The sequence below is a fragment of the Pinus tabuliformis genome, chromosome X (genome assembly GCF_031772625.1).
Source record: "Pinus tabuliformis cultivar Carrire ecotype Pingquan chromosome X, CPIR1, whole genome shotgun sequence".
NCBI classification, from domain to species: Eukaryota; Viridiplantae; Streptophyta; class Pinopsida; order Pinales; family Pinaceae; genus Pinus; species Pinus tabuliformis.
The window spans coordinates 52,678,375-52,701,064 of NC_142308.1; positions in this window are offsets into that span (position 1 = coordinate 52,678,375).

A 22,690-nucleotide genomic window follows, 5' to 3' on the forward strand; every position below is an offset into this window, starting at 1 on the left:
GCCAATCAAGGGGTCTTCCCATATACGCACAGATGTGCCAGATTGTATTCTCAAAGTAAGGCCTACTCAGATGATGGCCAGTGATTTCAGCGCTGCCTTCCATATGACTGATATCCTTGTGTTACTTCGTTGTGGATGTCTTAGCCAGTACATCAGATTGAGAGGTGCAATATATTTTGAGACGACCACCTTACTCCACTAGTTGTTCGTGGTGATTAGTTGCCAACCAAGTTTTGTTGCCAGCGCTGAGGAGAAGTCCTCCAGCTTCTTAATGCCCCATCCTCCCCATTTCTTTGGTATGGTAAGCGCTTCCCATTTGACCTAGGAAAAGATTCTCCCTGAGTATTTACCCTTCCAAAGAAACCTACAACATAGGTTTTGTATTCTAGAGAGGATGCCCCTGGGTACCCATGCTAAGGACATCCAATATATCGGAGTGGCCTCTAAAACTGCTTTTATGAGTACTAATCTGCCTGCCCTAGATAGGTATTCATGGTACCATATATTGAGCCTCTTTTCCAATTTGGAGATAAGCCATGTCCAATCTGCTATTTTATATCCTAGGGGCTTTAGCTTGTATCCTAGATATCTAAGACCATCCTCCATTCACTACAAGGTAAAGTGGAATCTTTGGATAGCAAATTGAGTCTCATGGGGAGAGCATCCAGGTGTTGTCATCGTGGACTTGTTGCAGTTGACTACCATGCTAGTAGTAGTTTGAAATAAATAGAAGGTATTCTTCATTATAGTCATGTCCCCTATGCCTCCATTGAGGAATATCAGCACATCATCCACAAATAATAAGTGAGTCAGGATGCATCTATCAGTGATTTTGATTCCTTGGAGCCTTCCCCTGTTATGTTCATCTTCGATGAGTCTGTTAAGCCCTTCCATGATGAGAAGGAAAAGCAGGGGAGATAGTTGGCATCCCTATCTGAGACCTCTTTCTGAGTGAAAGAAAGGTGATGTTGCTCCATTTACTAGAACACTGAAGGATATATTAGTTATACAACACATGATACATTTAATAAAATCATATGGGAAACCAAGGTGAGTTAGGAGCATTCTTATATACAGCCAACTTACTCTGTCAAAAGCTTTTGAAAGATCTACCTTTAATATCATTCCTTTCATTTTCTTGGACTGTAGAGAGTGTAGTGCCTCTTATGCAGTTCCAACCGCCTCATGGATCTGCCGATCTTGCAAGAAAGCAAATTTCTCTGAAGAGATATGGGTGAATAGGATGGGGTAGATGTAATTAGCTATGTTTTGGCAATGATTTTATAAATACAATTTCATAGGGATATGGGCTAGAAATCATCATAAGAGGTTGAGTTATCGGATTTGGGAATGAGGGCAATGAAAGTGGTATTGAAAGCTTCATACATCTTTCCATTGATCCTGCAATCTTCAATGACTTTGAGGAGGTATGCTCTGTTATGCTCTTAACCTGCAAAATGATACCCAAATACAAAATATGCGAAGAAAAGATACCCAGAACACAGAATAGCAATGATTTTATTATTCAGAGAGTAATGATCACTTGCCTCTTCGAGGGGGCAACCTCCATTAGAGCAGTGCTCGACTACAAAATAAGACACGATGCTCCTCGCAGGGAGTCTCTATCCTTTATATATGACTCATACATGCAATACCACAGGCCAATACCGTGGGTTTTATTAATACCATCTATCTAATACTACGGCCCATTTGCAACTAACTGTGGTCCCGTCATTAATTGCGGGTTAACCATTTACAAATATTAATATGGGCTTTATTGACTCTTGACTATGACGTGATCCCATAACATAAATAAGGGGGTTAGGGTGGGACCCTAACATTCCCTCCCCCTTAAGACTAGCCTTGTCCTCAAGGCTAAAGCTGCGGAAACTGCTGAAGAATAGTGGCCGGTTCCCAAGTTGCATCTTCCGGAGAGGTGTCTTTCCATTTGACAAGGAATTCCTTAATCAGGTGGTCGCGCAGGTGCTTGTCTCGTGTGTTTAGAACCTGTTCGGGTTGAAGCCAGATTGACCCTCCTTCGTCCAATTCAGGTAGACTGGTTTGAACTCGGCAATTGTTCCCAATCACTTTCTGGAGGCACAATACATGGAAAACTAGATGTATTTTTGCAATAGCTGGCAAAGCCAACTTGTAAGCCACTTCTCCAATGTGCTGAAGTACTTGGTATGGTCCATGGAATTTTGGAGAGAGCTTTTGACAACCCTTGTCTTTGAGTGATGTTTGCTTATATGGTTGCAGCCTCAAAAAGACCTGATCCCCTTCGTGAAATTGGCGCTCTGAGTGATGCTGGTCGACCTGTTGCTTCATGCGGTTCTGAGCTTGATGAAGATTCTCTCTAAGATGGGTGAGCATGGTTGCGCGGTGTTGTAGGAGTTGATCCACTGCTTGTACTTTGGAGCACCCCTTGAGATAAGAAGTAGGGGAAGGCGGAAGTTGACCATATACGGCTTCATAGGGAGTCATTTTGGTGGTGGCATGATAGTTGGTGTTATACCACCATTCAGTTAGAGGTAACCACTGTACCCAAAGGTGTTGCTTTTTTGAAGTGAAACACCTAAGGTAGGTTTCTAGACATTTGTTGACGGCTTCAGTTTGACCATCCGTTTGCGGATGATAGAAAGTACTGAGTTTTAGTTGAGTGCCTTGTATCCTGAAACATTCCTGCCAAAAATTACTGGTGAAGATCAGGTCGTGATCAGACACAATAGAAGTGGGCATGCCATGCAATTTGAAAATCTGATCCATGAAAGATTGAGCGACCAAAGTTGGTGTAAACAGATGGGGTAGGGCGCAAAAATGAGCATACTTCGACAGTTGGTCCACAACCACCATGATGACTGACTTGTTCCCGGACTTTGGAAGACCTGTAATGAAATCCATAGAAACCTCTGTCCAAATTGATGTTGGAATGGGCAATGGTTGTAATGTGTCTGGTGTGTTGACGGTTTCCCCTTTGTGGCGTTGACAGACATCGCATTCTGCTACGAAAGTAAGGATGTCCTTTTTCATGCCGGTCCAAAAAAATGATCTTCTGGTGCGAGCATACGTCTTCTGAAAGCCCGAATTTCCTGCAATGGGAGATGAGTGCAATTCTGCCAAAATGCAACTTTTGAGGGTGGATGTTGGGGCTATTACGACTCTGTCCCTGTAGCGAAGAATATCATCCTGCCACGAGTAGCCCTTGGTGGAATTTGGATTTACCTGCAATTGAGACATGAGTTGGGATAGCCCGAGGTGTGAAAACCATTCCTTGCGAGCCTCTTCAATCCACTCTGGAATGGGGAGGGAAATTGCTAGCAGAGTACTTTCTTCCTCAAATTGGCGAGATAATGCATCTGCTACACTATTGTCTTTCCCTTTCTTGTAAATGATCTCATAATCATATCCCAGCATTTTGGCAAGCCATTTATTTTGTTGTGGGGAGGATAGGCGTTGCTCCAAAAAATATTTAAGACTGTGATGATCTGTGCGGATTTGAAAACATTGCCCCAATAAGTAAGGTCGCCAGGTCTCGACTGCATGTAAGATATCCATCATTTCTTTTTCGTAGGTAGATTGGCCCAGATTCCTCCCACTTAGTTGTTGGCTTGTGAAGGCCAAAGCTCGCCCTTCCTGCATTAAGACCACCCAAATACCTGTCCCTGAAGCATCACATTCAATGACAAAGGATTTGGTGAAGTCAGGTAGTGCTAAGACTGGAGTGGAACACATGGCGTTTTTGAGAGCGGTAAATGCCTGTTGTGCTTCCTCGTTCCAGAAGAAGGAATTTTTCTTTAGGAGTTGAGTGAGGGGCTTTGCTATGCAGCCATAGTTGCGGACAAATTTACGATAATAGCCTATGAGACCCAAAAATCCTCTCCAGCTCTTCAAGGTCTTAGGTTGAGGCCATTCTTGCATTGCCTGGATCTTTTTGGGGTCCACCTTGACACCTTCACGCCCCACAATCTGGCCCAAATACTCAATTTCTTCCATGCCAAATGAACACTTGGACATCTTGACAAATAATTTAAGCTTGCAGAGCAGTTGCAAGAGTAGATCTACATGCTGAAGATGTGCAGCCCAAGTGCCACTATAGATGAGGATGTCATCGAAGAAGACAAGGACAAATTTCCTAAGATATGGTTTGAGAATGTAATTCATAAGGCTCTGAAAAGTAGAGGGGGCATTACAAAGACCAAATGGCATGACCAGGAACTCATAATGGCCTTCATGAGTTCTGAAAGCAGTCTTGGGAATGTCGACTTCCTTCATGCGAATTTGGTGGTAGCCTGAGCGAAGATCCAACTTAGTGAAGAATTGAGCCCCATTGAGTTCGTCCAGCAAATCGTCAACCACCGGGATGGGAAATTTATCTTTGACTATCAGTTTATTGAGGGCCCTGAAGTCGGGACACATCCGCCACTCCCCATCTTTCTTGAGCACCATGACCACTGGGGATGAATAAGGACTAATGCTGGGACGAATGACACCTGCTTCCAAAAGTTCCTTGATTATTTTTTCTATTTCATTCTTTTGGGTGAACGGATATCTGTATGGCCGCACATTTGGGGGTTGGGCCCCTGGAACCAAGGTGATGCTATGATCATGTTCCCCTCGCGAGGGTGGAAGCTCATGAGGCTTGTCAAAGACCGGCAGATGGTTATTTAAAATCTGTTGCATCTCAGGATGAATTGGCAGAGACTTGGTTTCGACTACCTGGATGGCATTAAATTGAGCTACCACTCCATGATGGCCCTTTTTTAACAATTTTTCCATCCTATGCGAGCTGATGATAGAGGGGGCTCCCGCCTGGAGTCCACGGAGGGTATGTGTGGAGTTGTTCTGCTTAAAACTCATATATAACTCCTGGAAATCCATGGTGATTGGCCCAAGAGTGCGGAGCCATTCAGCGCCGAGGATAATGTCGCAACCCCCCATGTGTATGGCAAACATGTGGGTTTTCAACTGATAATCCCCCATTTGAAGTTTGACATTTTCACAGCGGCCTTCACATTTCATTGTGCCCCCATCCGCAATTTGGACTTGGAAGTTAGAAATTGCTCATACAAAACAATGCACTGCTCCTGTGACTTTTTGATGGATGAAATTATGTGTACTTCCACTATCAATCAAGACTACTACTGGGCGATGTTTAAGAAAACCTCTGATTTTGAGAGTTTGAGGGGAAGAAATCCCTGCCAACGCATGCAACGAAATAACTGGTTCGTCAGAGACATTGTCCTTTTGTTTGTCTTCTTCTAGCGCCTCATGTTCCTCAAGTGGTGGATCTTCCTCTATTGAGCTGTAGTCAGTGGCATCTATTTGAAAAAATTTAGGCTCCTTGCATTTATGACCTGGGGAGTATTTTTCATCACAGTAGTAACATAGTCCTTGCTTTCTTCTTTCGGCCATTTCCGCAGGTGACACCTTTTGGACCTTAAGTGTTTGAGTCATGTTGTGAGTTTGTGGGGGGCGACCTTTATTGGAGAAATTTGGGTGACTGTATTGGGCTGCTAATGCACGTTCCACGTTACGGGTGACCTTGCAAGCCTCTGTCCATGTGGGAGGGTGGTGCAGTAAGACTTGAGCTTTGATGGCTTCTTTAAGACCGCTGATAAACCATTCCGTGTAGAACACATCTGAGAGACCCCAAGTGCAGAAGGCTAAGGCTTCAAAAGCTGTAATATTTTCATCCACTGTACCCATCTGTTTGAGCTTAGTAAGACGACCCAAAAAAGAGTCCTCCTGTTCAAAGCAGCTTTGAAGAGCTTTTGTAAATTGGTTCCAAGTCTTAAAAGGTCCATTGCAACCTTGATGCCATTCCCACCATTGCCACCTTTCATTGTCCAAGTACATGCTACCCAACATAAGCTGAGTCGCATCATCTAAGATACGATTCAGTTTGAAATACTGGTCCATTTGTGCTATCCATGCCGACGGGTGTGAACCGTCAAATTTATACATATCCAACTTGGGAGGTCGCTGACTGGGTGGTTGATGGGTGTGCCAGACATGAGGAGAGTGGCTCGACTCACCCTCATTGTATTCATGGCCATTATACGCCTCCTCGTGGGCTTGCTCCTTTCCCTTCGGGATTAATTGCTAGACCTGGATACATAGTCCGTTAAGCTGATTGTTGAGGGTTTGCATGGATTCTTCAAGTTTGTCCATCCTTTCATTGGCCATCGCTTGGGCTCTAGTTTCTACCATACACCAACCTGATGAACAATTGGGACCGCCGAAAAAAATTTCACTAATAAATGAATGGTACCACCGTGCTCAGCTCGTCGTCCTGATTCTGATGGGCTAGATCACCAATAAGTGCCCCGAAAGATCTCAGATTTGCAAGCCCGTTCTTACCCCCATGGAACAAAACTTGAAACTTTCAAAATTTGAATGGGGGGGAAGGTGGGCAGCACTACTTATACATAGTTGATTGGCAGCCTGATTTATTTGACAACCACTCGACCAAACCTAACTTATGTAGTTACTAGTCTTTCACACTTTATGCAAGAACCACAAGACATCCACTAGAATGCAGCCAAAAGGGTTCTACGATATATCCAAGAAACAAAAGATTTTGGTCTTCTTTAAAAAAATACTAAAAACTTTGTACTTGGCGGACTTTTAGATGTCAACTTTGCTAGCAATATTGATGATAGAGCATCAACCTTAGGTTACTTGATGAACATGGGGTCAACTGCAGTATCTTGGAGTCACAAGAAACAAGCTACAGTGGCCACTTCTTCAGCTAAAGCAGAGTACATATCAACATGTGAAATTTTTTGTTGCACAGAGCTTTGCAGGATTTGGGCATTCCTCAATCAGAAGCTACATCATTATTCATTGACATCCAGTCAGCCATAAATCTTGCCAAGAATCTAGTTTTTCATTATTAAAAAAGCATGTGGATGCCAAGTATCATCACATCAAATCACTTATTTCTAAAGACGTCATCAAGTCAGTTTATTGTCCTTCAGAAGATCAGGTCTCCGATATTTTCACAAAACCATTTGGCAGGATAAAGTTTATTAAGTTCAGAGATGAACTTGGTATCTATTGTAATGTATGTTTGGATTATAGGAGGGAACGTTAGATGATCCAAAATACATAATTCATCATTCATAATGTTAGGATAAAATATTTATTAATTTATAATATTTAATTAAAGTTGGAGAGACTTAGAAATAGAACATTGTTGTAAAAGATATGACATCTAGAATAATGTCGTATCTCATGCTCCAATTTAGGAGTAGAGTTAGTAGATTAGTTAGAAATGCATTTATCGTAAATGGACACTTGTTAATTTAATAAGTGGTACATAACTAGAATAGGTCGGGACATTGAGCTTATATATAGCTCATTCTCCTGATTTCAAGAGTGTTGGAGTGTGTGTGTAAACTCTTGCAAAATTATTATGTAATTTCTCTTCCTGATTAATAAATTGTGTGTCTAAGGAAGGTATATAAACCTATTGGCAATGTTGGACCCGCCAACATGTCAAGGGATCTCCCCAGTAAGGAGTCCCAACTAGACCTCAGACCATTTGGAGTAGGGGTCCCAACAGTGGGTAGTACAGTAGTGCCCTGACTGCGGTAGCACGTAGAGGTAAGTATGATAACTTTGTCGGAAGTAAGTGTGTGACCTTGCAGCGAGTCAAGGAAGTGTGTCCCTTAGAAGCATGTAATAGCACGTAGCCTGAAAGGAACACACGAGCGGAATGACATCACAAGCTAGAAAGGAAGTGTGTCCCTTAGAAGCATGTAATAGCATGTAGCCTGAAAGGAACACACGAGCGGAATGACATCACAAGCTGGAAAGTGGAATAGTCCACAAACCAAAGTGATAGGTTAAACCAACAACATTTCTGCAACAAGATTCATACAATTTCATACAAAATAGTTCATACACAAATGTGTAAGTTAAATAACATACATTCCTAAATAAACTAGAATTGTCCAACTACATTAACAATGTATGCATGAAAACGTGTTGGATCTGTTATATATTATTAAGTGAAATTTCCATCCATACATACACCATTGACAACCACTAGCCCCAATAGTGGAACATTATAGTCAACATTGCTTGCTCCTCCAAAGAGATGTACTCACTCTCTGTTGTGAAGCTAAGGCTCGTCACGATACTCTCCAAGCCTTCTCTAAGCAATGCCTAGCCAAAAGTTTGGCTCCCAAAAGCCTTTATTATGAGTTATGAGGTTCTATATATAGCAAAGGGTGGGGTGACCCTTGACATTACCCTTTGACTCTTGGACTACCCTCATGACTCTTCACATTACATAGTGATTGTTCACATTTCACTATCATTTCCACTCTAGAGATGAGCACATAAAATTTCATCACTCTGCTTCGTATGGATTCTAATGAATATTTCTTTTGGTTTAATATTTAAATAAACATTTATAAAAGTAATATGCATTTTGCAGAAAAATGTTGAGTGGATTTTAACATATTTTAAGAAGAATTTTTGATGTTATGGTATTTGGAGTGTTCTTAAATAAGTATATGTGTGTGTCTGTGTTAGATAATTACATATATGGTTACACTAAAAAATTAATATAGTACAGTTACATTAAAAAATTAACTTCTTTAGACTATTCCATTGGCTTCAGAAGGCTCCAGTTATCCTAGCTACACTCTTGTTTCACTCTCTCTGATTGAAAATTGCTCCTGGGGTGCATTTAGTCAGTATCCCCTAGGGATACTCCACCAATTTTGGTGAACTAGCACTTAACTCCAGTTAAAATTGGCATAACCGCCCTCTTTAGCCGCTCCACCAAACGAAACCAGCGGAACTGAATGTTACAATTTAATGTTGGGCATGCATGTGAACGGTTAATCCCCAATGGTTAGGGATAAGGCTCCGTAGAACTGGTGGTCATGCAACCACATGTCAACTATTTGTAATGGCGGCTAAGTATCGCAGGTCATGTGAACAATGTTTTTGCGGACCGCTGGCGATCCTAACCCCAAACCTCCAATCATTACAACATAAATATGCATCGTGCCTATCATATTTTAAGAAACAATGTTGGAGGAGGTGGTAGCGTGCGGCCCTGTCTTGCCGAAGGTCATGGGTTCGATTCCGTCGGACCCCAACAAAATTTCACATAATCATTCCAAGGCCACATGGCGGCCTCCGGGCTTGCCATGTGTCGGCGCTTGATTGGTCACCCAAAAGGAATATTCTAGGGAATATTCCAAGGAATATTTATGGAATATTCCTTGGAATATACTTTTATAATATTTTTCAAAAATCAAATTACTCTTCGTCAAATGTCCATAAATTGTAGTTTACTAGACTTTTCAAATTGCGATAACTCCTTCATACGGTGTCGGTTTTTCGAACTGTTCATGATTCCAGAATCAGGAAGACGATATCTATTCAGTCACTTAGGTTTGACACTCTTTCAAACACTTTAAAATTTGAGCTATCATTAAGGTCCTAGATCAATATCTAATCAGATAGCACCAATATCAGAGGGAGGAAGGGGGAGGCCACGATAGGATGTCTAGAGGTCAAATCCATGAAGACCACGGGGCGCCTGAATTTTTAAGGTTTTTTAGATTACATGAATGCTTCAGGCAAAGCTAGATAGGAATCTTGCAAATATTTAACCAAACAAGTTTTAAATAGATTTATAGATATTGATTTACTGATATGGATCTGGTCCAAGCATCTTGCAAATATTTAACCAAACAAGTGGCCGCGAACAAATCCAACAACATAAATGTAATGAATCATATTTTCATTACAGACATAAGTTTTATGGATGTTTCTCCTTAACAACGTCCATGTGAAATTTGAAGGATGTTTCTCCACATTTATGGATTGCATCTCAGAAAATTCCTAGGTTCACATTAAGGCATGGGCAATGTGACACTCTACTCTTGAAATCCCTTCATTCCACTTAGACTTTTCGTATGAAGGGTAGTCTAAATTTTCTGGTCATATTGGGACTCTGTTGATTTGATGGCCAAATTATATCTACACAACATCATAGCCATGTTTGAGACTGATAGCACGAAGTACAGTTTACGCAGTGGAAGGAGAAAATAGAGCTACCCCATCTTCAATTCCTCATCTAAATCAACAGCCACCATATAACGATCGACGAACAAAGTATCTGAACCGTAGAGGAAATGGCCTGGATTTTGTACAATTATCTTTTCTGCTTTGATGTGCTTCCCGAATTCGTTTAGAGTGCCATCTCAGAATATTATTCTTGTTGTCTGGCATTCAATTGAAAAAGAAATGGAGATGGAGCTACCCATTGTGATTAAGGATATTGGTACTATTTTGGATTTGAAAGAGCTATATAGCTACATATGGGTTTGAATGGATTTGTTTTACCACATTTTTTAAAGCAAAGATCTGGAAACTACAGGCGGATTTATTAAAATAGTAAGTGATGTTTAACTTGCGAATTGCTCTTCCTACAGCTGGTTTTCTCGATGCCCACAGTTTCTGATGAAATATGCCATTTCATTTGAGTGGGCCTTATATTTGGCCCTAGAAATTGATATTATCAATTATAAAGTTTTTCAATGAACATAATTACTAACTCAAGGGATTTATATTAAACCCAAGGAATAATATTTTTTTCCCCTTGGAAAAAATGTAATTTTCATTATGTGAAAGAAAATTACATGTTGTATATGCAAAATGCTTTTTTTGTATGTGAGGCAGAGTGCCTATCATAAATAGGAAGTATCCAATTTAACAAAAATTAGTGCCTTGTATCCATGCAGGGAGGCACTATTCTCTGAAGAAGATCAGCAAAAATAAACAAAATAACTCTACAAAGAGAGTGCATGTCTGTTATATATACATCTGATAATTTAAAAGCATGTATGAATATTTACAAATGGAAGCAAAAATAAAAAAAACTAGGCTCTAGCTGAGACATTTAGTCTATGATGTCCATAAACGATCGATGGTAAAACTAGTAATGAGTGCCATCCCTCTGTTCCTGAATCAGCCAAGTGCCGAAAGGCTTGACCGCAGCTTCTTTGGATAGTAGATCGGCAGCTGTGTTTCGTTCCCTATAAATATGATGGCATACAAATGAGTCAAAATGTGTAGTAAGTTGGTGCGCCTCATCCAAGATATGTCTAAGAGAATATATAGAGCAATTTGATGTTTTGTTTATCCAGTTACATACGATTTTTGAGTCGCCAAACAATTGTATATTTCTACAGTGTTTTTCCAACGCAAATTGTATGAGGTATTTTGCTGTGATTAGCTCAACAAAATTGTTTGTTCCTCTCCCCAGTCCCATTTGAATATGAAAGTGGTGGGATTTAGATAAGTACAGAATGGCACCTCCCCCACATCTAGCTTCCTGTGTTGAACCATCAAAAAATTCCCATGGGTGTAGGTGATTTATGGTTTCAGGGACAATGGTTCTAGGCCGAGAGGTTTCCTCATCATCATGGATGATGTTGTAGTTAGTCAGAATATGAGCTGAGATGGAGGGCTAGTGGGGAGAAATATTCTGAAAATAAGTCCATTGTGAGCTATCCAAATATCCCAACAAATAAGGAGGGGTAGGTTCCTAGCCTTTGGTGGGTCTGCATTGGTCCACCATGAAGACTAGGCATCCTGAATTGTCAATCCTTGCCATCTGTTCTAGGAGGAAAAGGTCAATAAGATCAAGCTCCAGAGATCCTTTGCAGCCTAGAAATCGAGGAAAAGGTGGTCTACATTTTCATTTCTATTCTTGCACAAGCAACACCAAAATGGTCTGTGTTGAGCACGTTTAAGGAGGTTATCACCAATGGGGATCTTATTTTTTAGAATTGTCCACATGAGAAGTCGGGTCCTAGGAGGTGCTTTGAGCTTCCACAAGTGCTTCCACCAGAGCTCGATAGCTTGTGGTCAATGAGTCTCAGGTAACACAAGATAGCCCTCCTTGGGGGAGTATTTCCCTGATTTTGCAAGTGCCCAAATTATCTCATCCTCCCCTTCAACAATTCTAATGTGAGATTCAGTTAATGTCGTAGTGTAGTCAGGCCATTGTTGCTCCCATTGCTGTGGAATGTGATGCAGGTAGATTTCCAAGATTGTTGAAACAAAGTGGTATGATCAAGGTCCACAATGTGACAGGTGTGGGTGATTCCTGCAGCGTTGAGATGGTTTTTAAGCTCTATAGATAGCTTGTGGGCATTCTCGTAGCCAATCCAGGGGTCTTCCCCTATATGCACAGATGTGCCAGATTGTATTCTCGAAGTAAGGCCTACTCAGATGATGGCCAGTGATTTCAACGTTGCCTTCCATATGACTGATATCCTTGTGTTACTTCGTTGTGGATGTCTTAGCCAGTACATCAGATTAAGAGGTGCAATATATTTTGAGACGACCACCTTACTCCACCAGTTGTTCGTGGTGATTAGTTTCCAACCAAGTTTTGCTGCCAGCGCTGAGGAGAAGTCCTCCAGCTTCTTAATGCCCCATCCTCCCCATTTCTTTGGTATGGTAAGCGCTTCCTATTTGACCTAGGAAAAGATTCTCCCTGAGTATTTACCCTTCCAAAGAAACCTACAACATAGGTTTTGTATTCTAGAGAGGATGCCCCTGGGTACCCATGCTAAGGACATCCAATATATCGGAGTGGCCTCTAAAACTGCTTTTATGAGTACTAATCTGCCTGCCCTAGATAGGTATTCATGGTACCATATATTGAGCGTCTTTTCCAATTTGGAGATAAGCCATGTCCAATCTGCTATTTTATATCACAAGGGCTTTAGCTTGTATCCCAGATATCTAAGACCATCCTCCATTCACTACAAGGTAAAGTGGAATCTTTGGAGAGCAAATTGAGTCTCATGGGGAGAGCATCCAGGTGCTGTCATCGTGGACTTGTTGCAGTTGACTACCATGCTAATAGTAGTTTGAAATAAATAGAAGGTATTCTTCATTATAGTCATGTCCCCTATGCCTCCATTGAGGAATATTAGCACATCATCCACAGATAATAACTGAGTCAGGATGCATCTATCAGTGATTTTGATTCCTTGGAGCCTTCCCCTATTATGTTCTTCTTTGATGAGTCTGTTAAGCCCTTCCATGATGAGAAGGAAAAGCAGGGGAGATAGTTGGCATCCCTGTCTGAGACCTCTTTCTGAGTGAAAGAAAGGTGATGTTGCTCCATTTACTAGAACACTGAAGGATATATTAGTTATACAACACATGATACATTTAATAAAATCATATGGGAAACCAAGGTGAGTTAGGAGCATTCTTATATACAGCCAACTTACTCTGTCAAAAGCTTTTGAAAGATCTACCTTTAATATCATTCCTTTCATTTTCTTAAACTGTAGAGAGTGTAGTGCCTCTTATGCAGTTCCAACCGCCTCATGGATCTGTCGATCTTGCAAGAAAGCAAATTTCTCTGAAGAGATATGGGTGGATAGGATGGGGTAGAGGTAATTAGCTATGTTTTGGCAATGATTTTATAAATACAATTTCATAGGGATATGGGCTAGAAATCATCATAAGAGGTTGAGTTATCAGATTTGGGAATGAGGGCAATGAAAGTGGTATTGAAAGCTTCATACATCTTTCCATTGATCCTGAAATCTTCAATGACTTTGAGGAGGTATGCTCTGTTATGCTCTTAACCTGCAAAATGATACCCAAATACAGAATATGCGAAGAAAAGATACCCAGAACACAGAATAGCAATGATTTTATTATTCAGAGAGTAATGTTCACTTGCGTCTTCGAGGGGGCAACCTCCAATAGAGCAGAGCTCGACTACAAAATAAGACACGATGCTCCTCGCAGGGAGTCTCTATCCTTTATATATGACTCATACATGCAATACCACGGGCCAATGCCGTGGGTTTTATTAATACCATCTATCTAATACTACGGCCCATTTGCAACTAACTCTGGTCCCGTCATTAATTGCGGGTTAACCATTTACAAATATTAATATGGGCTTTATTGACTCTTGACTATGACGTGATCCCATGACATAAATAAGGGGGTTAGGGTGGGACCCTAACATGCCCTCCCCCTTAAGACTAGCCTTGTCCTCAAGGCTGAAGCTGCGGAAACTGCTGAAGAATAGTGGCTGGTTCCCAAGTTGCATCTTCCGGAGAGGTGTCTTTCCATTTGACGAGGACTTCCTTAATCAGGCGGCCGCGCAGGTGCTTGTCTCGTGTGTCTAGAACCTGTTCGGGTTGAAGCCAGATTGACCCTCCTTTGTCCAATTTAGGTAGACTGGTTTGAACTCGGCAATTGTTCCCAATCACTTTCTTGAGGCACGATACATGGAAAACTGGATGGATTTTTGCAGTAGGTGGCAAAGCCAACTTGTAAGCCACTTCTCCAATGCGCTGAAGTACTTGGTATGGTCCGTAGAATTTTGGAGAGAGCTTTTGACAACCCTTGTCTTTGAGTGATGTTTGCTTATATGGTTGCAGCCTCAAAAAGACCTGATCCCCTTCGTGAAATTGGCGCTCTGAGCGATGCTGGTCGACCTGTTGCTTCATGCGGTTCTGAGCTTGATGAAGATTCTCTCTAAGATGGGCGAGCATGGTTGCGCGGTGTTGTAGGAGTTGATCCACTGCTTGTACTTTGGAGCACCCCTTGAGATAAGAAGTAGGGGAAGGCGGAAGTTGACCATATACAGCTTCATAGGGAGTCATTTTGGCGGTGGCATGATAGTTGGTGTTATACCACCATTCAGCCAAAGGTAACCACTGTACCCAAAGGTGTTGCTTTTCTGAAGTGAAACACCTAAGGTAGGTTTCTAGACATTTGTTGACGGCTTCAGTTTGACCATCCGTTTGCGGATGATAGGAAGTACTGAGTTTTAGTTGAGTGCCTTGTATCCTGAAAAGTTCCTGCCAAAAATTACTGGTGAAGATCGGGTTGCGATCAGACACAATAGAAGTGCACATGCCATGCAATTTGAAAATCTGATCCATGAAAGATTGAGCGACCAAAGTTGGTGTAAACGGATGGGGTAGGGCGCAGAAATGAGCATACTTCGACAGTCGGTCCACAACCACCATGATGACTGACTTGTTCCCGGACTTTGGAAGACCTGTAATGAAATCCATAGAAACCTCCATCCAAATTGATGTTGGAATGGGTAATGGTTGTAATGTGCCTAGTGTGTTGATGGTTTCCCCTTTGTGGCGTTGACAGACATCGCATTCTGCTACGAAAGTAAGGATGTCCTTTTTCATGCCAGTCCAAAAAAATGATCTTCTGGTGTGAGCATACGTCTTCTGAAAGCCCAAATGTCCTGCAATGGGAGATGAGTGCAATTCTGCCAAAATGCGACTTTTGAGGGTGGATGTTGGGGCTATTACGACTCTGTCTCTGTAGCGAAGAATATCATCCTGCCACGAGTAGCCCTTGGTGGAATTTGGATCTACCTGCAATTAAGAAATGAGTTGGGATAGCCCGGGGTGTGAAAACCATTCCTTGCGAGCCTCTTCAATCCACTCTGGAATGGGGAGGGAAATTGCTAGCAGAGTACTTTCTTCCTCAAATTGGCGAGATAATGCATCTGCTACACTATTGTCTTTCCCTTTCTGGTAAATGATCTCATAATCATATCCCAGCATTTTGGCGAGTCATTTATTTTGTTGTGGGGAGGATAGGTGTTGCTCCAAAAAATATTTAAGACTGTGATGATCTGTGCGGATTTGAAAACTTCGCCCCAATAAGTAAGGTCGCCAGGTCTCGACTGCATGTAAGATAGCCATCATTTCTTTTTCGTAGGTAGATTGGCCCAGATTCCTCCCGCTTAGTTGTTGGCTTGTGAAGGCCAAAGGTCGCCCTTCCTGCATTAAGACCGCCCCAATACCTGTCCCCGAAGCATCACATTCAATGACAAAGGATTTGGTGAAGTCAGGTAGTGCTAAGACTGGAGTGGAACACATGGCGTTTTTTAGAGCGATAAATGCCTGTTGTGCTTCCTCGTTCTAGAAGAAGCAATTTTTCTTTAGGAGTTGAGTGAGGGGCTTCGCTATGCGGCCATAGTTGCGGACAAATTTACGATAATAGCCTGTGAGACCCAAAAATCCTCTCAAGCTCTTCAAGGTCTTAGGTTGAGGCCATTCTTGCATTGCCTGGATCTTTTTGGGGTCCACCTTGACACCTTCACGCCCCACAATGTGGCCCAAATACTCAACTTCTTCCATGCCAAACGAACACTTGGACATCTTGACAAATAATTTATGCTTGTGGAGCAGTTGCAAGAGTAGATCTACATGCTGAAGATGTGTAGCCCAAGTGCCACTATAGATGAGGATGTCATCGAAGAAGACAAGGACAAATTTCCTGAGATATGGTTTGAGAATGTGATTCATAAGGCTCTGAAAAGTAGAGGGGGAATTACAAAGACCAAATGGCATGACCAGGAACTCATAATGGCCTTCATGAGTTCTGAAAGCAGTCTTGGGAATGTCGACTTCCTTCATGCGAATTTGGTGGTAGCCTGAGCGAAGATCCAACTTAGTGAAGAATTGAGCCCCATTGAGTTTGTCCAGCAAATCGTCAACCACCGGGATGGGAAATTTATCTTTGACTGTCAGTTTATTGAGGGCCCTGAAGTCGGGACACATCCGCCACTCCCCATCTTTCTTGAGCACCATGACCACTGGGGATGAATAAGGACTAATGCTGGGACGAATGACACCTGCTTCCAAAAGTTCCTTGATTATTTTTTCTATTTCATTCTTTTGGGTGAACGGATATTTGTATGGACGCACATTTGGGGGTTGGGTCCCTGGAACCAAGGTGATGCTATGATCATGTTCCCCTCGCGAGGGTGGAAGCTCATGAGGCTTGTCAAAGACCGGCAGATGGTTATTTAAAATCTGTTGCATCTCAGGATGAATTGGCAGAGACTTGGTTTCGACTACCTGGATGGCATTAAATTGAGCTACCACTCCATGATGGCCCTATTTTAACAATTTTTCCATCCTATGCGAGCTGATGATAGAGGGGGCTCCCGCCTGGAGTCCATGGAGGGTATGTGTGGAGTTGTTCTGCTTAAAACTCATAAATAACTCCTGGAAATCCATGGTGATTGGCCCAAGAGTGCGGAGCCATTCAGCACCGAGGACAATGTCGCAACCCCCCATGTGTATGGCAAACATGTGGGTTTTCAACTGATAATCCCCCATTTGAAGTTTGACATTTGCACAGCGGCCTTCACATTTCATTGTGCCCCCATCCGCAATTTGGACTTGGAAGTTAGAAACTACTCGTACAAAACAATGCACTGCTTCTGCGACTTTTTGATGGATGAAATTATGTGTACTTCCACTATCAATCAAGACTACTACTGGGCGATGTTTAAGAAAACCTCTGATTTTGAGAGTTTGAGGGGAGGAAATCCCTGCCAACGCATGCAACGAAATAACTGGTTCGTCAGAGACATTGTCCTTTTGGTTGTCTTCTTCTAGCGCCTCATGTTCCTCAGGTGGTGGATCTTCCTCTGTTGAGCTGTAGTCAGTGGCATCTATTTGAAAAAATTTAGGCTCCTTGCATTTATGACCTGGGGAGTATTTTTCATCACAGTAGTAACATAGTCCTTGCTTTCTTCTTTCGGCCATTTCCGCAGGTGACACCTTTTGGACCTTAAGTGTTTGAGTCGTGTTGTGAGCTTGTGGGGGGCAACCTTTATTGGAGAAATTTGGGCGACTGTATTGGGCTGCTAATGCACGTTCCACGTTACAGGCGACCTTGCAAGCCTCTGTCCATGTGGGAGGGTGGTGCAGTAAGACTTGAGCTTTGATGGCTTCTTTAAGACTGCTGATAAAACATTCCGTGTAGAACACATCTGAGAGACCCCAAGTGCGAAAGGCTAAGGCTTCAAAAGCTGTAATATATTCATCCACTATACCCGTCTGTCTGAGCTTAGTAAGACAACCCAAAAAAGAGTCCTCCTGTTCAAAGTGGCTTTGAAGAGCTTTTGTAAATTGGTTCCAAGTCTTAAAAGGTCCATTGCAACGTTGATGCCATTCCCACCATTGCCACCTTTCATTGTCCAAGTACATGCTCCCCAACATGAGCTGAGTCGCATCATCTAAGATACGATTCAGTTTGAAATACTGGTCCGTTTTTGCTATCCATGCCGACGGGTGTGAACCGTCAAATTTATACATATCCAACTTGGGAGGTCACTGACTGGGTGGTTGATGGGTGTGCCAGACGTGAGGAGAGTGGCTAGACTCACCCTCATTGTATTCATGGCCATTATACGCCTCCTCGTGGGCTTGCTCCTTGCCCTTCTGGATTAATTGCTGGACCTGGATACATAGTCCGTTAAGTTGATTGTTGAGGGTTTGCATGGATTCTTCAAGTTTGACCATCCTTTCATTGGCCATCACTTGGGCTCTAGTTTCTACCATACACCAACCTGATGAACAATTGGGACCGCCGAAAAAATTTTCACTAATAATTGAATGGTACCACCGTGCTTAGCTCGTCGTCCTGATTCTGATGGGCTAGATCACCAATAAGTGCCTCGGAAGATCTCAGACTTTCTTTTTTTTTTTCTTTTTTTTCTTTTTTCTTCTTTTTTTCTGGAAACTCCTAACGTAGTTTTACTCCTTCCTGATCAATACTGCAGTCGCCAAATCCTCAAAATGTCAATGCGGCCAAAATTCCTACGAAAATTATACCCCGGTATAGGAACCCTTCACAACAACTCCGATCTGGTGGATCTGAGAGATCTGAATGGCGGATCGGATAGCTCTGGGTGGCGGAACAGACTGCTACTATGGATCGACTGGATCTAATAAATCAGAATGACTGATCTGCGAACTCGAGACTGCGGGACTGATGTCTGTTGCTGCTACTGCACTCCTTTGCACAAGCGGATCTGATATAGATGATGTGAGATCCCTCGATAGAAAAGGGAACTATGGTCTTGAGGAGTGTCAGGTGCTACAGATCGCAATATACATAAGGGTCTGGCAGTAGTACTCGGCCCAATGTTTCAGGGCTCTAACTAAGGAGGATCTACTGTACCCTTAGCCGTACAACCCGACTACCCTATCGTACGGGCGAGTAATCTCTCCGAGTGTTGTTCTCAGTGTACTGTAGCCACAAGACGGCCGACGGTTTATCGATGGCGAGGTTTCAAGGGAGCCTAGGGGGCTTCCGATATACCCAGAGGGTACGTGGAAGACGGTCCGTGCGCGGTTCTGTCTAATGCGCTACTACTTGAAGGGGTACCCACAGGGGTTACAAGGGAGTCCAACAGACGTGACCACCTCTTGTATTTCTTGCGTGCATGCCTCCCCAAATCCACAGGTTTATGCGCTCAACGATAGATCTCGTGGTTTAAAGACGCCGGAACACGTCTCTAGCCGAAAATTTTTTTTGCTAAGAATTGGAGATCCCACCGGCCCTGGAAAGTGCTCTGATACCACTTCTTATGCTCTTAACCTGCAAAATGATACCCAAATATAGAATATGCGAAGAAAAGATACCCAGAACACAGAATAGCAATGATTTTATTATTCAGAGAGTAATGTTCACTTGCCTCTTCGAGGGGGCAACCTCCAATAGAGCAGAGCTCGACTACAAAATAAGACACGATGCTCCTCGCAGGGAGTCTCTATCCTTTATATATGACTCATACATGCAATACCACGGGCCAATACCGTGGGTTTTATTAATACCATCTATCTAATACTGCGACCCATTTGCAACTAACTGTGGTCCCGTCATTAATTGCGGGTTAACCATTTACAAATATTAATATTGGCTTTATTGACTCTTGACTATGACGTGATCCCATGACATAAATAAGGGGGTTAGGGTGGGACCCTAACATGCTCCAAGTGTCTCAAAGAAAACCAAATAGAAATCCACCGTCCATCCATCTGGCCCTGGGCTTTTGTCTCGCTTGAACCATTTTAGTGTGGCTTCAAGTTCTCCTAGAGTGACTTCCTTGTTCAGTTCCATGGCAGTGCCCTGACCCAAAAATAGGGGAAATAGTTGTGCCACTCGAATGATTTCAGCAAGGGTGGCACTTGGAGGAGCCCTGTATATCTGCTTAAAATGAGATGTGGCCAAGGTTGCAAGGTGTGGAAATGTGTTTATTGTATTCCCTTTCTCATTCGTGAACTGCCATATGGAGTTGATTTCTTTTCGGCCATTTTCAAATTTGTGATAAAATTTTGTGTTATCATCTCCCTCTAGCAGCCAGATTGCCCTGCTTCACAATCTCCAAGATTCTTCACTATCCTTTATGATTTTGCATCTCTTAGAATATAAGGATGTGAGATTTTCCTTTTGTTCATTTGAGGTGTAGACCCCTCCCTGATTGTTTTCGAAGTCATCAATATCTGCTTCAATATCACTTAGGGTTTGATCATCTTGTACTCTCTTGTTGTGAGCCTAGATTTTAGAGAGTCCCTTCAGCTCTTTTAGGTTATGAGAAAAAACTTTTGCTATATTCCCTCCAGCATCAGGGGGTGGGACTTCCAGAAATCTATAACCATGTGGGCATAATATGCATCCTTTAACCAGGAAGAGTTGAATTTGAAAGGGCCTTTAGGCTTATTAAACCCACCTCTTATTTCTAGGTATATTGGTAGATGATCTGAGATACCTCATGATCCGACCCATTGTTGATAACTAAGACCCATGTTCAGAAGGCGCTCCTTGATAAGAAAATGGTCAAGTCTTTTGGCGCAGCTGTCTTCACCAACTCTGTTGTTCCTCCAGGTGGGCTGCAATTTTGCTGATGGGATGTCCAAGAGACTGTGGATTTCCAAGATGTTATCAAAGTATGTTGTTAGGGGATCAATTTGGGCATGATGTCCCGAAGATTAAGAGAGGCCTATGGAAAAATTTAGATCCCCTCCAAGGATTAAGTAATCCCTTTGCAAGATATCAGAGCTCAGTAAATGATCCCAAAAATCTAGTCGGTGTTGGCATGGCCCATACACATTAATTAGCCTAATATCAATGCCCAGGTCAGATGAGAAAATGTCTACCCCAATGTGCCCACTGCCTCCCCAACTATTGCAAAGCTTGATGGATCAAGTTTTATACCCCAGTGTTATGCCACCCGAGCGTCCATTTGCATCAAGAGCTAGAAAGGACCAACTCGGGAGCATCGATTCAAGCAGGTGGGAGATGGTTTCAGCTATTCCCAAGGTTTCTTGAAGGAAGATAATATCGACTGATTTAGAGATGATCAGTCTTCTAATAGCTAGTTTTTTGTCAGGCCTAGCTAGCCCTTGGTAATTGAATGAGAAAATCTTCATGGAGGGGGATCGGCCAGGGTGTTCATGGCTCTAAGTGACCTGTCAATGGTGTTTTGTTTCCCAGATGCAATCTCTTCTCTGGCTTGCAGCTTTGCTTTGGAAAGGGAGGAAGGACGTCCTTAGGGAGGCTTCGGGGAGATGGGAGTAGTATCCAGGTTGATGCCAGTATAATAAAGGACCCATGATCAGAGGCAGGGGTTATGTTAGGGGCTTTGTCCGGGAAGGAAACTGGATTACAAGAGAATGTGGGAGAGGGGTTATGGAGGGGGCATGCTAGAGAAATGGGGGGCTGAGAAGTGAAGACTGAGGCCTTATTAATTACACAAGAATAAAATTCTATGCTTTCATAAGGAGAAGAATTATGAATAGAACAGGGTATAGAAGTGTTCATACCTGAAGATAACGCAACTCCATGTAGAATTTTTCTACAAATCAATTAGCTCTGATACCATGTAGAAATTCCCACTGTAGATCAACAGATTATGCAATATACTAAAACACAATACAAGATCTACTTCTACCATAAACTCTGCGGAAGCTTAATCACATATGAGCAACATCAATAAGAACACATATAACTGATATGGAGAAATCCATCACACATAACACAGAAGATATAACCAGGGGAAAGCACCAGCCTAAAACCCCATCTCTGTATTATCATACAAGTGAAAATAAAACCAGTATTATAAAAAGAATCATCTCAAAAGCTATCATGCTCTCTCTGCAATACCTCTACTGCTCATAGACAGTCAAAGGCCTCTATCTAACCTCTGGTCTGCCCTCCAAGCCTCCTATTTCTTTGCGCAATTCTAATTGGGGTCCAGTGCAGCCACTTGGGTGAATTGACCTCTTCACACACTCACTAACCTCTGATCCAACTACGCAGTCCTAAAGGAGATAAATCCTCATCATGGATGAGCTTCCTTTATAGGAAAATATTCATCCAATTGATAGTACATTGTCCCTTCTCTGATCTCAACTAGGTCTCTATCTGAACTAACATGCATGAGTTATTCATGAGAGAATCTTCAGTTATCTGAAGTGCAGCAGTTACATGCATGCAAGCATTAACTAAATAAACTCACATTAATTTAAACAAACTGTTTAAATCAATCTAACTAGACTTGACTCAGTTAACTGAGCCAACTAATTACTACTCAAATATAGAACTCATCCTTATCTCTTTAACTAATGGATAAATTCCTCAATTAATAGATAAACTATTGCATGTCCTCACATAGACTTCATGTTTGATTTTTCACAATTAATTAACTCATGGAGAATTAATTAATTTATTTTCAAACAACTGTTAAGTTCAAATTCGAATTTTACTTCCTATTTTTAGTCCAAGGACTCACTAAAATAGGCATCCATCCTGAACTGCTAAAAATAGCAATTCTATTTTT